Source organism: Bidens hawaiensis, unplaced genomic scaffold (assembly GCF_021521415.1).
Source record: "Bidens hawaiensis isolate Kalapana, Puna unplaced genomic scaffold, B.hawaiensis_p1.1 tig00005168_1, whole genome shotgun sequence".
NCBI classification, from domain to species: Eukaryota; Viridiplantae; Streptophyta; class Magnoliopsida; order Asterales; family Asteraceae; genus Bidens; species Bidens hawaiensis.
In genome coordinates, this window is record NW_027491331.1 from 1,280,001 (window position 1) to 1,299,311 (window position 19,311).

Sequence of the window (19,311 nt, forward strand, 5' to 3'; positions counted from 1 at the left end):
ATCGTATGGTAGGACACAAATTAGGAGAATTTGCGCCTACTTTAAATTTCCGAGGACATGCAAAAAGCGATAATTGATCTCGTCGTTAAAAAACGTTTGTTTATGTATAATAATATATATAGATATCTATCATTGATTAGTAGGAGACGAACTTTATGTTAAATAAGAGAACAACAGAAGTATACGCTTTAGGTCAACATATAATTGTTTCAGAACAACAGACTATAATCTGATTACCAATGGTTGTCCTCGAAGCAAACAATTTCGGCACTGTGAGAGGACAACCAATAATGCCTACTACGATGTCGAAGCTTCCCAACTACATCGGATGAGGTCGAATGAGAACGTGTGGCCATTTAAGATTCATCTTGCAACTTCGAATTACAGAATCGATCATCACGGATTTACCATTCGCTACTTCAATAGTGTACGAGCTCTTAAGTTTAGACCGAGGTTTGGCAAGAAACAATTCAAATTATAAGGATATGAAACTCATATCGGCACCGGTATCAAATAAAATGGTGCAAAGTGGTCATCCACAAGAAACCTACCGTTCACCACATCGCCGTTTTGTTGTGCTTGGTGAGCATTCATCATGAAAGCACCACGATTATCTTGAGGAGCTTGAACGGCTTGAGGGGCTTGTCCATCTTGTGGTGCAGGTGCTTAGATAGCTAGCGGGGAAGGAGCTTGATTAACCATCAATTGAAGAAATTATGGCTGAATCGCTTGCTAGGCTTAATAAGCTTGGAGTTGAAATTGCGGAGCAGGAGCCAGTCGAAGTGTGTTCACGTTTACGAGTCGTGGACACGTGTTTCGAAAGTGGCCAAGTTCACCACAGTTATAGCAAGCTCTCGTTTAGTTAATGGGTCGGACATATGGTACGGGTCGGGGATTCGGTTGCGCAGCCCATGGGGGAGCCGCTATGGTGGTTTCACGACAAGTGGGGCTAAGGTGCCCGTAACGGTTGCAACGGGTGACGTCCGCTATAGGGTTTCTTAAGAGGTGGTGTGTAACCCTAACCTAAGGCAGAAATGTGGGGGATGATCTGATTGCTCACAGCTCGAAGATACTATCATATATAAAATGTGACAATATCTAATTAATTATTTTATTCAAATAATACACACATTATCCAATTATAACAAACAATTTACAAATATGAATATAAGTTCAAATAATGTTTATCTTGATTATATCCTAAGGTCTTGTCTACGTGTCCAAACTTCAATTTTCAATACAAGCAACATGCATATGCGTAGAAAATGGAGTTTTGTCAACATATAGTTGAGTGAGAATATCACCAGTTTTGACACAAAAATATAAATAAGCATAACGTGAAAAGTGCGGTAAATATAATCAAACCTTAAACAAGTATGAAGACCGTTGCCAAGCGAATCGGGCGTTGGTCACCAACTGGAACACCCACTATGCGATTGATTGAATAGTAATTCCAATATACGATTGATTGAACGGTAACACAAGTAAGCAAGTAGCACGTATATTTGATTAAATCACTCACAATAACACGTATGCATTTATTTGAATATATATATATATATATATATATAGTATTAAATACGGATACATACGCATATGTCCCCAAAAATTTTAGAAAAATTGAAAATAGGGAATGATAAACTCACCTTATGCGATTACTTATTGCGATTTAACTAGCTAACGAATAAGCGAGTCATCCACTATATGTCAAACAATATATATATATATGTATATATATATATATATAATTCAGAATCTGAGATTTTAGGATATCATAATATGTAACGTCCGTAATTTTCCGATAAAAAGGTTTAACCTTGTAGTGTTGTGTACACCTTTCGGGCTTGACCCGGCATTCTTTCGAGAGCTCCTTGCCACCCTCGTAAACGTATTTTACTTAACTTTTCTTACGAGTTCAACTCTTAATAAAGTGGAAGGTCCAGAATGTGACATTTTATAATATAATCAAAATCCTAACCCTAGTTCCCCCCCCCCCAAACCTGCGATCGGCTGGATCAAGAGCCAAGCACCCCAGATTTTTCTTTTTGGCAGCTGCGTTTAGGCCGTAAAACTCCAATTCCAGGTTAGTCCCATGTCCCCTCTAGTCTTTTACACCTTAAACCATCCTTATACATCGCGTATTGATCGTTAAACGACTCGTTGTAGACTTGTGTGGTGGCTGTCCAATTGAGGAATTCCGGGGCTCTTTTGATTAGGGTTTTTGAACCAAAACTTACTAGGTATGTCACTTACATTATACTAAAATTTCATGGCCAATGGAGGTGTTTAGGTCGGTCAATCGATTTTAGTTCGAAAACTAGGGTTTGTCGGGTGTAGGATTGGCAATTGTTGAGTTTGATGCGTTAAACAATCGGATGACCGACCGAATCAGTTTGTACAGCCCTAGGGGGGTTTAAGGGCTGTGGGAAAATTATTTTTTTGATGCTCGGGGCTGTTGTGGTTAGTGCTTCGTTAATCGAGTCGGCGGTGCGCGAATTTTCGTTTAAATGTTAAAGTAAGAGTTGTAAAAAGGAACCGTCAACCCTATCAACCCGGGTGACATAATCTTGATGAATGAAAGGATTTAAAATGAAATTTGGTCCATTTGGGGCTGATTCGTTTAACAAATGCTTTTAAGGTTTATTACACGCGCATTCGACCCGATTTGATCACCGTTAGGCCTCGGGCCAAGTTGTTGGGCTTGAACGGCCCATTAGGCAAGAGTGTTCTTACGGTCTAGTTTAGTAACGTGTTGTGTATAATTTACAGACCCTTGCTTGTGATTGTGCACTTAGGAATTTCCTAGCTCGTTGCAAGTGTTCGATTGATTTCAGGTGAGTTCATGATGCCCTTTTTAATCCTTTTACGTTTTGGGCTAGCATACACACCCTATTACAAATTTTACCCGATTTTAATCGTTTTAAACTATTTGGATGGTATTACATGGCTTTATTCGTGATTGAGCATTTATGCATTTATGTTTGAATTATATTCTAAGCCTTAGGATATTTTAGACGTGTTGTGGTCGTATATTCCTTAAGGTTATACATATTACTTGTGGTCTAGGCTCGAGGATACTAATAGGCCTAGTATTAATTTCTAGATTATCCATTATTTATGGATTGTATGTGGTAATATTGTTGGTTGGATGTTTGAATTAGATGTTTGTATGTGTGTAAGTGAATGTGTATGTGAATGTGTATGTGATGGTAAACTGTGACCGGGTCAAATATATTACTCGGGGAGGACCCGAGGTGAAGAGGCCCGTGTTGCATGTTTCTGACGCGGCTGGTCAAATATATTACTTGGGGAAGACCCGGGGTGAGGAGGCACGCCGTTCTATGAACCGTGGTCGTGTCAAATATATTACTTGGGGAAGACCCGGGGTGAGGAGGACCACGTGTTTGGATGTTAAACCGCGACCGAGTCAAAATATTACTTGGGGATGACCCGGGGTGAGGAGGCTTGTGTTGCGTGATTTTGTTTTATTAAACTGTGACCGAGTCAAATATATTACATGGGGATGACCTGGGGTGAGGAGGCTCGTGTTGCATGATTTAACGGTTTTGTTAAACCGCGGCTGGGTCAAATATATTACTCGGGGAAGACCTGGGGTGAGGAGGCCCATGCTGCGTGAAAAGATGTTTAATGTTTTATTCACTTATGATTTGGATAAGAAAAGCTATTTACGATTTTATGGTCTCATGATTTTCCACTACATTCCATACTCATGGAATTTAAATTTTTAATGAATGTCGTTTATGAAAACTTGAACTCACTCAGATCAAGCTGACTTTGTGTGTATGTTAGATTGACTTTCAGGTTAAGGAGTGGATGCTTCCGCTTGGACGTGCTGGATGCTACTCGGAAGGTTGAAGGCATTTCTGGTTGAGGATTTCAAATAAAACGGACATTTTATTTATATTTGATTTTTGGACACCTGCACCCGTGTTTGGGATTTTTAATACTTAAACTTTGCCGCTGTTATTTACTCTGAACTGGTTTTAAATAAAATGAATTGTTTTGTTTTAAATTTTTGTGAAATTGTGGATGTGATTACCAACTGTAGGATTCTCGGGATTCCGGGGTCTTACAAGTTGGTATCAGAGCCATGGTTCGAGGGATCCGAGCATTCTTGAATGCTTGGACTCGAACTGTAAAAGAAAGGACTAGAAATGCCAACCGCGAGTAGCTGCACGCCAAGAGGTACATTTTTATATTTGATTATTCATTCTATAAGTATTAGACTACTATTACGTGTATATTTGCTTGAATGTTAGATGGGACACTAATATGGTTAGGGGCAGAGGGTGCTTAGGATGGGCGGGTAAAGTAAACAATTAATAACACTTGATCAACGTTATTAGCAGTTTACCCCTACCTTCCATGTTCTAAATACCACTTGTACTTGACCGTGTTAAAATTCTGTCTTTGTAGGGATAAGTCATGGTTAATACTCATACTGCTAAGAGAGGTCGCCCGAATGTTCGCGGCCGTGGTCGTAAGCCGCGTGCCGAGGTAGAGAGTGAGATTCCTACATCCCAGTAGGAGGAAACCCCGGTTCAAAGGGAAGGGGATAACCCCATTTTAGGTCCTGCTATACGCCGGCCATCGCATATGAGGTTTATCAGGTTCTTCAGAGCGTTATTCCTGAGATTGTTGCTGAGGCGGTTAGGGTTACAAAGGAGTCTATGGTTGGGAAGAGTGCAGATAAATAGGGAAAGGGACGAGAGACTCAGGTTGAAGACGAGGTGGTGGTGTCAAGTGAGAAGGAGAAAGAAGTTCGTGCGTTTAGGGTGCCTTCTAGGGGTTGTTCGTATGGGGATTTCAAGAAGTGCGACCCTCCCGCTTTCGATGGTACTAAAGATGCGTTGGCTGCTCATCAGTGGGTTAGAGAGATGGAAGCCGTATTGAGGGTTAGTAAGTGCAAAGAGGAGGATACGGTAACTTATGCTACTGCCTCGTTTCGTTCCGAGGCGCTGTGTTGGTGGGATAATCTAGCTCAGGCTATGGGTAATCGTTCTATTAGGAGGATGGCTTGGGGAGAGTTGAAACAGTTGGTTATCGATCATTTTTGCCCTCCGCATGAATTAGATAAGATGGAGCATGAATTCTTAGTCTTAGAAGCGGGTGATATGTCACATCGAGAGTATACTACAAAATTCAACCAAATGGCTCGCCTATGTCGGATGGTCCGCATAAGTCGTTTCATCGTGTGGGTTATAAAACATTTAAAACCATCATTTTGAAGGAAACAAACGTTTTGATTATTTAAGTGTAAATTCAGAAAATAATTTATTAATATTCATGTTTGATTAATAAAATAAGATAAGTTCTAAAATATCTTTTGCTTATGAAGGAAATAAATTTCATGAAGCAAAATGTTATTTATGAATCGTCATAATTGAGAATAAGGAATTAAGGTATAGGTACAAGATTCTAATAAGTCCACCTTAATGAAAGGAATTTTATTCAGGGGATGAAATACACAAAGGTTTAATTTATAACAAATTTTAAAATAGTTAATAGCATGCGGAATCTTTAAACATCGTATTCTTTAGGAATGAAGTTTTGAAGATCGAGAGTTTAAACATAGTTAACGAAAATTTTGATGAGTCGAGTTTGGTTAATTTGAATATTTATGAGTTTAAAGAGAAGTTAATATTAAGTCATAGCTTTTCAAGTTTGTCGTTTTGAGATTAGATTAATTCGATTTTATAATAAAATATTATAATAATTAGTAAATAATAATTAATGAAAATGCGAAAATGTACGTATTCAAATAAATTGTTAATAGATTAAATTTGGAAGCGGATATTCCCGAACCTCCGAGATAGACCTATTCCAATTAAATCTTTAAAATTGGATAAAATATAAAGTGAATAATTGAATATATTAAATTAGATTAAATTGGGAATTCGTGGATTTTTCCCTTTTTCACAAAATCGTTATAAATATTAGAAAATATGTAAATTGAATTATCAATGGTTTATAATGGAATTTCAAGTAAATAAAAAATTTTAAATTATTTGTGATACCAAAAATAAGTGTGAAATAGTATAATAAAATAAGATAAATGCGGGCTAGATATGCATGAACCCTCATGACTATTCGAACAAATACGAATTGATTATTTAAAACGTTCAAAATTTTCAAAGTGTATTAACATCAAAGTAGGGAGTTGAAATATTTACGATGGAGATTCAATCAGAAAGTCAATCTAATTATAAAAGTTAAATTAATTGATGGAAAATTTTAATTTAAAATGGAAATTAAGTTTAGAGGATGCAAAATCTAGTATAATAATAATAAAATTTACCTTAATTGAATTTTGATAATAAAGATTTATAAAATGAAAAGTAAGTTATGAAAACTACATGAAGTTGAGGAAAGACATGAAGAAAAAAAATTATTTAAAGTTAAAATTGAGGGTAAGTATTTAAATGCACTTAGAAATTTATAGTTTGGCAATATGGAATTATATAAGAAAAGATGTTTAAATAATATATATATATATATAATTAATATGAGTTAGTATAAGATTTCTTGTTCGGTGTATTTTAGTTTTGTCGAGATTGGCGGTCGTTTGGTTAACGGAATACAGCAGCAAACTCCTTGTCGATTCTAGTAATCGAACAGAAATCACAAGAAATAGGTGAACGACATTGATTATGACGACGATTTACTAGGGAAGACATTCTACGAGGAACAAGGATGAAATTTAAATGAGATGATGGGTAAGTTGTGGGAATGAGTTGATGTGAAATAATAGGGATGCGTATCTATATGTATATGTATGTATATGAATTAGTGCTAGTGAAGACTTGAGAACGAGTCGGGATTTAAAATAATATGTATAAGTTTGAAGCATTTAAGTAAATGAACAATGTTTATAAAATTTTCCAAGAATAAAATAATCAAGCATATCAAGCAAGTTGACCTCCCATGAGCGTTCCATGGCAATTTGAATGGCCCAACTAAATAAACAACATAAAGTTTATGAATTGGCCTCCCATGAGCGTTCCATGACAATTTGTTGGCCCAATTCAAATAACGAGAAAAAACAATTGAGTTGTTCATGAGCGTGTAGATGGCATTTAACTGACCCAACTAATTAACGAATTATCGAATCAATGGAGTTGTTCGGACCATGAGCGTTACATGGCATTTAACCGACCCAACTAAATATCGAATCAATGAATCAAATATAAGTAGTTGGTGTATCTCGGGAACCACCCCGGACGATACGTTCCAACCCAAAAATAAAATCGAAAATGGTTTAAGAAATGGATAGTTGGAGTGCCCATGGATTTCCATGGATTTTTCACCCAACTAAGCATTTAAAATAATTTAAAAACACAATTTGGAAGTATAACCGTTTAGCCGGTTATGTTTACTACGCAACCGTTTAGCCGATTACTATTACCACTTAAAGTTATGGTTGTACGACATTCGTCATATTCCCATGTTTCAAGGTGAAGGTGCAAAACAAAACACGGGAATTCTTAAGTAATTTCCCACAAAAAAAGACAATGTACTAAAATAAAAGATTTTAGAAAAATATTTTGAATGTGAGGCATAGCCTCGGAATTTGTGTGTGTGTGCAATAAACAAATAGAATACAATAAAATAAAATAATTAATCTAATTAAGCTGTAAACAATTAAATAGCACATAACACAGTTTAGATAAGCAAGTACAGGGTCCTAAGCATATTTCTAGGACAATTTCTAACGACCTATCTTATAACCTTCGTCTATGATACCAACCTGTCACACCCCAACCTAAGGCGGAAATGTCGGGGCGTGATCTGATTGCTCGTAGCTCGAATATACTATCATATATAAAATGTGACAATATCTAATTAATTATTTTATTCAAATAATACACACATTATCCAATTATAACAAACAATTTACAAATAGTTTTGTATAATCTTTAAAGACCTTTTGGATTACGTCGAAACAGAAGGCAAGCGGGCAACAAGCTGCGCCGCTACCCCTTTTTGAATTGCAAAACCCAATCTAAGTTCAAATATGAATATAAGTTCAAATAATTTTTATCTTGATTATATCCTTAGGTCTTGTTTACATATCCGAACTTCAATCTTCAATACAAGCAACCTGGATATGCGTAGAAAATGGAGTTTTGTCAACATATAGTTGAGTTAGAATATCACCAGTTTTGACACAACAATATAAATAAGCATAAAGTGATAAGTGCGGTAAATATAATCAAACCATAAACAAGTATGTAGACAGTTGCCAAGCGAACCGGGCGTTGGTCACCAGCAGGAAAACCCGCTATGCGATTGATTGAATAGTAATTCCAATATACGATTGATTGAATGGTAACACAAGTAAGCAAGTAGCTCCTTGAAGTTGATCAAAGAGATCGTCGATGCGAGGCAAGGGGTAACGATTCTTGACAGTAAGCATGTTGAGTTCGCGGTAGTCGATACACATACGAAAGGAACTGTCTTTCTTCTTGACAAATAGCACAGGTGCGCCTCAAGGAGATGAAATATGGCGAATGAACCCTTTGTCCAAAAGTTCTTGGAGTTGGGTACACAATTCTTGCATCTCGGAGGGTGCAAGACGGTAAAGAACCAGGCACGAGATCAAATCGGAATTCAACTTCGCGAACGGGAGGAAGACAAGAAATGTCATCAGGAAACACTCAGGATACTCGCAAACAACCGGAATGTCGTCGATCTTGTGCTCCTTCTTTTCAACAACATGAGCCACGAACGCTACATACTTCTTGCATAAGTATGTTTGGGCTTGAAAACAAGTTATGAGGTTAAGACTCGAAGGAGAAGGCTTTTCACCAAGAACGCGAAGGGTTTGACCATTGGTAATCGGAATACGAATGATCTTCTCGAAGCAAATGATTTCGGCACTGTGAGAGGACAACCAATCCATGACTACTATGATGTCGAAGCTTCCCAACTACATCGGATGAGGTCGATTGAGAACGTGTGGCCATTAAGATTAATCTTGCAACTTCGAATCACAGAATCGATTGTCACGGATTTACCACGAGATCAATATTGAAGAAGACAAGTTACCCAAACAATGAATGGAACAAGAGATAATCGAAGTCAATGGGTCTTGAAGCTTGAAAATCAACGAAGCAATACGAACTTGATAAATTCTTGAAGAAACCGACAATGGGGAAAATAATTTCGTGGATTGTAGCTATGGGAGCTAGTATTGGAGTTATAATTTAGGGTTTTATGATATGCCTTGTTTAAATATTAGGGGTTAAGATTTCTTTATTAGGAAATAACTATTTTAGGAAACTGAATAATCATTTAATGACAAAATCGGGTACAATAACTTAAATATTTCAGTTTGTACAGCAATAAAATGAAATTGAAATGTTTTATAAAATTATTTGACATATCTTGGATCTTAAGTTTCATTAATTTAATCAAAAATAGGAATGAATTGGCAAAACTAGTCCCTGTAGTTCCCGAAAATGCAATTTTTTGCCGTTTTAAGCGATTTTAATTGAAGCCATAAAACCCGTTGTTATGAAAGCCATAAAACCCATTTTTATTGAAAAAACGCAGAGGATAAAAGTTTTAAATCTTGTTAGTTTATTGTGTATAAAACCAATTTTATACATGTAAAACCCAATCCCGGATCCATATACGAAATACATACTATCAAACACATGCATGTCACTATAAGTCCATGCATGTTAAACTACCTTTCAAGAGGGTCAAAACCGGGTGAAGGAAATGATGAATGAAAGGCAAGAGCTTCAGTAGGAAGGTCCTCAAGCTTGCATACCCCAAGCCTTCCAACAAACACCTTGATTAGCTAGGATTTACTTCAAAATCTTTCTTCCTTCCTCTTGCTCCTCTTGGCCGATTTTAGAGAGAAAAAGGAGAGGGAGAGAAAAACTTTTTGGTTACTTGTAAAAATATGAAAAATAAAAGAGAGGATTTTGTGGTCTTTCAAAGAACCTCACAAGTCCCCCAATCAATTGCATGTCTTCACTACCTTTGAAATAATACTAAAATAACAAAAGAGAATGAGAGGGGGGGGGGGGGGGGGCTTCCTTCATTGTTATTATTATTATTATTATTATTATTATTATTATTATTTTGTTTTATAACTTTCTAATTATATATATATATATTGTGTTATAAAGCTTATTACATTGTGTTATAAATATAACACAATATAGGTAGCATGCTAGGTAATATTATTCACATATTGTTACTTAACCATCTTAAATAACATTATGGAATGCTCTCTCTCAAAGTATAAATCATCCATATGATTTATTCATTTCACAAGTATATTCTATTTAGAAACCCTTTTCAAATAACATAAGTGTCAATATTTATTTACTTATAATCATATCATATATAAACAAATATAATAGGTGTTTGCCTAGCCTGTTATTGGGCATGACCCGACTTGGATCATAACGCACTAGCCACATCAATAATAATATGTGTCTTGGGCAAACCGAGTCCAATAATCTCCCACTTGCACAAGATACATAGAAGATTGATGCAAGTAGCAAATACCGCCTAACTACAGTTTACAGCCCCTAATACGCATGACGAAGTGCCATTCAATAACATCATCCCCTTTGAGTCCCTTACTTGAAATGATTTAGGTGAATCTATCATTTATCCTTTTGTTGCAGATGTCATGTCAAATCCAGAGACACAGAGTGATCATTCTCTATTGATTTAACTTAGCAGGCCTTATACATCTTATTCTCAACGAATAAGAGGGACAAATCCCCTTTTGGCAGCAACCTTTTGCTCTATATTCATACCTTATGAATATCCACCAATCCAAGTTCATAATAGTCTTACCTTCATATTTGTTCCCACAAACATGAGCGATTACGGACATTTAGAATAAGTAACTTATTCATGGATTTAAACATGCTAAAATGGAACATAACTCAAAATGTCATAATCATAAACCATAATCATATGAATGAGCAAAAATAACAATTTTTCAGATATCCAAATACAAAATTCGATCATATCCAGTCACTAGAATATCAAAGTCCTAAGGCACAAGTATGACCTTCATGCTTTGGCCTTTCAAGGAGCTTCGTGAGTGGATCCGCAATGTTTTGATCGGTGTGAACTTTGTGAATACATATCTTTCCTTTCTCAACTTCATCCTTTATGTAATAGAACCTCCGCTCAATGTGCCTCATCTTTTGATGAACACAAGGTTCCTTGATTTGAGCAATCGCACCCTCGTTGTCACAAAGGATTTCTAGAGGGTCCTGAATGGTACGGACCACCCCTAGATCAGCAATGAATTTTCTTATCCACGCATCTTCTTGAGCTGCCAATGAGGCGGCGATGTATTCCGATTCAGTGGTGGACAATGCTACCACATCTTGTTTTGAGCTCTTCCAAGAGACTGCCCCACCATTCATAACGAAAACATATCCCGATTGTGATCGAGAATCATCTCGATCGGTTTGGAAACTCGCATCCGTGTAACCCTTTACAACGAGTTCATCCTCACCCAAACCGTATATTAGAAACATGTCCATAGTCCTTCTAAGGTATTTCAATATACTCTTTACTGCCATCCAATAACTACTTCCTGGATTATGTTGGAATCTACTTGTCATGCTTAAAGGGCATGACATATCCGGTCTAGTGCATACCATTGCATACATGAGGATCAAATAGCAGATGCGTATGGGATTCCATTCATTTTCTCTTGCTCGTCCTTTGAGCTTGGACATTTAGATGCACTCAATATCGTTCCTCTTTGAATAGGTACCAAACCTCTTTTAGAGTTCTCCATCTTGAACCTTTTCAAGATTTTGTCAATGTATGCACTTTGGTTTAAACCTATCAGCCGCCTGGATCTATCTCTATAGATCTTTATTCCCAAAATATAGGCGGCTTCACCAAGATCTTTTATGGAAAAACAACTTCCAAGCCATGCTTTTACACCTTCCATGGTTGGAATGTCATTTCCAAATAGTAGTATGTCATCAACATACAATACTAAGAAAGTGATAATGTTCCCACTAGCTTTCTTATACACATAAGCTTCATCACCATTCTTGATGAATCCATATTTCTTAACTTCTTCATCAAAACAGTGATCCCAACTTCTAGATGCTTTCAATCCATAGATTGACTTCTTTAACTTACATACTTTGTTAGGATGTTGTGGATCGACAAAACCTTTGGGTTGAACCATATAGACATCTTCCTCAAGATGCCCATTTAGAAAAGCGGTTTTGACATCCATTTGCCATATCTCATAGTCATAATGTGCGGCTATGGCAAACAATATCCTAATAGACTTTAGCATTGCTACGGGAGAAAAAGTTTCATCATAGTCAAACCCTTGAGTTTGAGTGAAACCTTTTGCTACAAGTCTTGCTTTATAAGTATCCAAGTTTCCATGCATATCGGTTTTCTACTTGAAAACCTACTTCCAACCAGTTTGGAATTATAAGGTGGTACAACCAAATCCCATACTCGGTTGTCATGCATGGATTGCATCTCAACGGTCATGGTTTCAAGCTATTTGTCACAATCGGATTGTGACATTACATCACGGTATGTGGTGGGTTCATCCGAATCTACCACATAGCATCCATCCATGAAAAATCGATATCTTTCGGGTGGATTATTAATTATACCGGATTTACAAACGTTTTGTGTGTTTTGATCAACCATTTGATCATTCTAAACAACCACTTGATGATTGCTAGTATCAACCAAACGTGTATTGGCTTGTGGTTCTCGATCCTCCTCGAGTTCCACCGTTCTACTAGTACCTTCCATAAGGAACTTAGTTTCCAAGAACTCGGCCTTTCGAGCAACGAATACCTTTTGCTCGGTTGGGTTGTAGAAATAATATCCCATAGAATCTTTGGGATATCCTACAAAGATACACTTAGTGGACCGACTTTCAAGTTTGTTTTGGGTGTTGTTCTTGACATAAGCTTCACAACCCCATACCTTTAAATATGATAACGATGGAGCCCTTCCATTCCATATTTCAAAAGGTGTCTTGTCCACTTTCTTGGTTGGGGCCATATTTAGAATACGGGCCGCGGAGAGCAAAGCGAAACCCCAAAATGATAGAGGCAATGTGCTTCTAGCCATCATAGATCGAACCATATATAATAGAGTTCGTTTTCTCCTCTCAGACACACCATTGTGTTATGGTGTTCCGGGTGGAGTAAGTTGCGAGATGATCCCACAACTTCTAAGATGATCTTGGAAAGCATCACTTAGGTATTCACCTCCTCTATTTCGAATGAAGTACTTTGATGGTTTTATCGAGTTGATTTTGTACTTCATTTTGGAAGATTTTGAACATTTCAAAAGCTTCATCTTTGTGTCTTAACAAGTACACATACCCATAACGACTATAGTCGTCAATAAAGGTAATGAAGTATCTCACACCATTCCTTGTCATTGCCTTAAAAGGACCACATACATCCGAATGTATGATACCAAATAAGTCTTTTCCCCCTTCGTTTGTTCCACTAAAGGGGTCCTCGGTCATCTTTCCAAGTAAACAAGACTCACACTTATCAAATGAATCATCTTCACTTGATTCCAAAAGACCATTCTTTTGAAGTGTATGTATGCGATCTTTGTTTATATGACCAAGGCAACAATGCCAAAGATAAGTTTTACTCAAATCCATTTTGAGTCTCTTGGTGCTTGATTGGTACAACATGTTATCATAAGATGTGTTATTATGAACCAATTCATAAATGCCATTAGATGGCATTGCTTTAAAATAAAATACATCATTCATGAAAACATAAATACAATCATCCATAAATTTGAATTCATAACCATATTGTCTTAACAAGGAAACGGAGATAATATTCCTAGTCAAACTAGGAGCATACAAAATATCATTCAAAATAACTTCCAAACCATTTGGAAGCTTCAAAATGTAGTCCCCTCGGGCTTCGACAACAACCTTTTCTCCGTTGCCCATGAAGAGACTAATATCTCCTTTCTTGAATCCTTCATTTTCTTTGAACCCTTGCAACAAATTGCAAATATGAGTTCCACATCCGGTATCCAATACCCATGTGTTAGAGGAAATAATATTAAGATCAACATGAATCATGAAAGTTGTACCCGAGGTTTGCCCCGCATCCCTCTTAGCTTTCAACTCTTTGAGACGGGTTGGACAATTCCACATACAATGGCCAATATCCCCACATCAAAGCATGGATCTTCCGCGCTAACCTTTAGCTTCTTTGATTTGGGTGGTTCCACTTTTGCCTTTCCCTTGAACTTGCCCTTGACTTGTCCCTTACCTTTGGCAACTTTGCCTTGGGTTCCGGGTGATGCCCCTTGCTATTTCCACCTTCTTTGATCGTGAGAACGGGTAAAACCTTCTTACCCATTCCCGTCTCGGCCGTCTTAAGCATTGCGTGAAGCTCACCAATGCTTTTGTCCCATCCATTGATATTGTAATTCATTACAAAGGTCTCAAATTTCTTGGTTAGTCCATTTAGGATCAAATCCGTGGCTAACTCCTTTGAGACGGGACAATTAAGGCGCTCGAGACGATCAATGAGGCTTTTCATCTTAAGTACATAGAAGGAAACGGATTGGGTTTCTTCCATACGACATGCATGAAGCGCTCGAACCGTTTCGAAGCTTTCCACCCTAGCTTGTGTAAGGAACATTTCCTTAAGTTGGGTGATCATGTCGTATGCCCCATTGAGTTCAAAATCCTTTTGAATCACCGGAACCATTGTTCCCAACATGAGGAAAGAAACTTGCACCGAATCCTCATTGTGCTTAACCCAATCATTATGGTCTTGGACATCGTCAACGCTAGGTTCATCAGGAATAGGATCTTCTATTACGTAGTATTTCTTTTCTTTCTTGAGAACGATTCTCAAGTTTCGATACCAATCCATAAAGTCGTTATAGTTTAGACGATCCTTATCGAGAACAGACCTTAGTGATAGGTTATTAACTGGTGGGTTAATGACGTTAGGTGGGTTGTTGATTGCGGCCATCTACAAATATAACAAAGCTCAATTTTAGTATTTTCGATATCAATAATTAATTTTAATCGTTAATACCCTTTATGTCTCCAAAACAATTAATTATTAAAATCTAGAACCCAACGTTACATTCAAATAGTAGTTAGGTGACCTTTATCTTACTATTTAAATTAACAAGGTAGTCAACATTTGACGATTGCAACCCTTTGCAACTTCTAGTTTTATGGGATCGGTTAAACATCTTATGTTTAGATGGCATGTTAAATCCCATCAACACCATTGTACACCATGCTTCGGTGACCCTATTCACATGGTTTTCAATTTAAGCCGTCCTACTTGTACACACATGTGAGTTTACACATACAAGTGGTTAGGTGACCTCTATCCCACAAATATAGTAAACCCACCTCAAACTCACAAGTTTCCTCCAACATGGCTAGGTAACCTTTATCCCATACCGAGTTCCCAAGTGATTCGAGTGTTGTATAAAAGGATGGTGTTCGACTTATTTTATAAAAGAGATTTTCGTTTTCTAATTCTAGATTGGAAAACAATTTTTGTACATTTCATTTGCATGCATTCAAATGTATGGTACTCCGTTGAAAAACCCATTTTCAAAGTTCCTATTAATAAAACCCATTTTATTGTGAAATCATTAGCCTTAATAAAACCAATTTTATTTCCTAACGATTTCTGATTTTAAGTTGTCAACAATCCAAATTGTAATAGCGCAAACAAAAGTAAATCAACCAAACAAGCATAAACATACAATCACAAGTTCATAACCATAGCCTCCTAATGTTGACTACACTTGTTGACTGAAGACAAGTGTGCCAAAAAGTCTCTCCTACTGCTCCAAGTGTTCACTCCATGTTGTGGTCTCTATCACTTTACTTGGGTCTCCATCCTTGCAATTTCTTTTACAAAAAATATATCCTAATACATTTTTTCTAGTAAAAGAAAAGTATCTAATCTACTTATTATTACAAACCAAATGAATGAATAAATAGATTACAAACCCAAATAAAATATTACAACCATATCGAATGAACAAACAACCACTTGAATGAACAAACACATCAACACAAACATTCAACCAAACACAAGGCCATGGCAAGGTTATGAACATCTATTACACATCCAAATATGCAATAACACAATGACCAAAAATGGTTCCCCTTTGACCCTAAAACTTTCTGCCATAATATAGGCAAACCGAAAGTTTCAGGTTTTTGTCCAAACAAAATAAGCAATCATCCAAATGACCTAGTTTTTCAAGATTACCACATGCATGTAAAGTATAATCTTGAAAAACCATGGGGTAACCAAAATCCCTAAAATTTTCGGCCAAATGGTAAAACCCACCATAAATCCGAAAATTTTTGGGTCTAATGAAGCATGCATCCGTATAAGCGGCTCTTGATGCCATTGTTGGGTTTTAACAAGACTATCAAAGCCATAAAACCCATTTTTATTGAAAATATGCAGCGGATAAGAGTTTTAAATCTTGTTAGTTTATTGTGTATAAAACCAATTTTATACATGCAAAACCCAATCCCGGATCCATATACGAAATACATACTATCAAACACATGCATGTCACTATAAGTCCATGCATGTTAAACTACCTTTCAAGAGAGTCAAAACCGGGTGAAGGAAATAATGAATGAAAGGCAAGAGCTTCAATAGGAAGGTCCTCAAGGTTGCATACCCCAAGCCTTCCAACAAACACCTTGATTAGCTAGGATTTACTTCAAAATCTTTCTTCCTTCCTCTTGCACCTCTTGGTCGATTTTAGAGAGAAAAAGAAGAGGGAGAGAAAAACTTTTTGATTACTTGTAAAAATATGAAAAATGAAAGAGAGGATTTTGTGGTCTTTCAAAGAACCTCACAAGTCCCCCAATCAATTGCATGTCTTCACTGCCTTTGAAATAATACTAAAATAACAAAAGGGAATGAGAGGGGCGGCTTCCTTCATTGTTGTTATTTTTATTATTTTGTTTTATAACTTTCTAATTATATTTATATATATATATGTATATTGTGTTATAAAACTTATTACATTGTGTTATAAATATAACACAATATAGGTAGCATGCTAGGTAATATTATTCACATATTGTTACTTAACCATTTTAAATAACACTATGAAATGCTCTCTCTCAAAGTATAAATCATCCATATGATTTATTCATTTCACAAGTATATTGTATTTAGAAACCCTTTCCAAATAACATAAGTGTCAATATTTATTTACTTATGATCATATCATATATAAACAAATATAATCGGTGTTTGCCTAGCTTGTTATTGGGTATGACCCGACTTGGATCATAAAGCACTAGCCACGTCAATAATAATATGTGTCTTGTGCAGACCGAGTCCAACATTTCTTGGATGATTTTAATGTCAAAGTCCCGGCTTTGACATGGTTGTCGGTTAATGTTGCAGCTAGATTGATTGCATCGCCAAGTTCCTTAGGCGAACTACTGAAGAAACTATCATGGATTTGCCTCGGTAGTCCCTTAATGTACTTCTCGATGGCACGCGAATCGGGGGTGACAAGATGCGGCACCAACACACTTAGCTCGTTGAAACTGGTGGTGTAAGCGGAGACCTCACCACCCTCTTGTTTAAGGTTCCAAAACTCAGCCTCCAAATTCATAAGCTCATTTGGAGGACAAAACTGTCGGGTCATGAGATCCTTCAATTCGTTCCATGGCAAGGTCATGGCAGCTTCAACACCACGGTTCGACTTTTCCTTGACCCACCATGTAAGAGCACCTTTCTCGAACATACATGTAGTGAATCGGGTTCACTTATAATCAGGACACTCGATTTGGAAAAACACGCTCTCCACTTTTTCGTACCACTAAAGTAGGGCAGTGGCACCTTGAGTTTGGTCAAAAGTGGTAGGTTTGGCATCAGTAAAGTTTTTAAAGGTTACAACGGGAGCTGAAGGCGGGGGAGGAGGAGGGTTAACGTTAGCCATGATGTTCTGGTGCATCTGGGTCATGATATTAGGGAGGATCGCTGTCAGGTGCTTTGTGATATGGGAAGTTATCTTGCAGCTAGAGGTTCCAGATGATCGACGCTTAAGGTTACGGGAAGCCATTCTGCGAACAAAGGTAACGGAAATCGTGATACTCGGAATAGTGCATGATATATATAAAGAAAAGAAATCTTTGTTAAAGTTTGTTAAAATATGAAAACCGTAAGTATAATAATTGTTGTGAGGAACTTAAAGTTTTCATGAACCACCATGTACTCTTATGTTCCAACACAAAAATCAAAATTTCAAATGTAAATCGAACCAAAATCCGGGTATTTGTGTATCACCACGACTTGACAGACTTTCAGTTAAAACACGTTGTAAAACATAGAGGGTCAGAATCACACGTTGCATGAACCACCATGACTTGTGTGACATCCTAAGGGATGCAACCATATCCTTATCACAAATTGTAACATCCCGAAATTTCCAAAATGATATTAATTATATTACTTACTAATAGAGGGAAAGTTTACTCGGGTTATCGGGAAATAAATATTGAGTAGTAGTTGGTATAGGTCGGGCTAGTGTTGGGTAATGGATATGGGTTATGGACTTGGATTAATGGAGATGGGTTAAATGAGAATGGGCCTTGGGATTTAAGGGATATAAATATCCCCTAAACCCTAAATTATCACTCATTTCATCCTATCCTCTAACAATCCAAAACACACATCACACACACCAACACCGCCGGCCGAGGGAAGAACCGAGCCTGATCCGAGAGAGAGTGAGGGTTAGTTGTGATTAAACAAGTAAACGAGATCCAAACAAGCTCAAAAAGGTATGATTCTTGATCTTTGAAGTTTAAAGATCCAAGCTTTATAGTGTATAAACTACCGGAAACGGTTGGGGAACGTAGTGGGTGATGTTAAACCATAACAAGGGTGTTAAAATCGCCAAAATGCTTGATAGAAACCAAAACAGCGGCTGATCTGGGCAACTTCGCCGCGAACTGGGCAACTTCGCCTTCAAAGCGATAACTTCGCCTTCAAAGCGATAACTTCGCCTGAGGCCAAGTTCGCCTAATTGATAACTTCGCCTAAAGCCAAGTTCGCCTGATGACAACTTCGCCTAAAGCCAAGTTCGCCTGATGACAACTTTGCCTAAAGCCAAGTTTGCCTGATGACAACTTCGCCTAGAGCTAAGTTCGCCTGAGGCTTAACTTCGCCTAAAGCCAAGTTCGCCTGATGACAACTTCGCCTAAAGCCAAGTTCGCCTGATGACAACTTCGCCTAAAGCTAA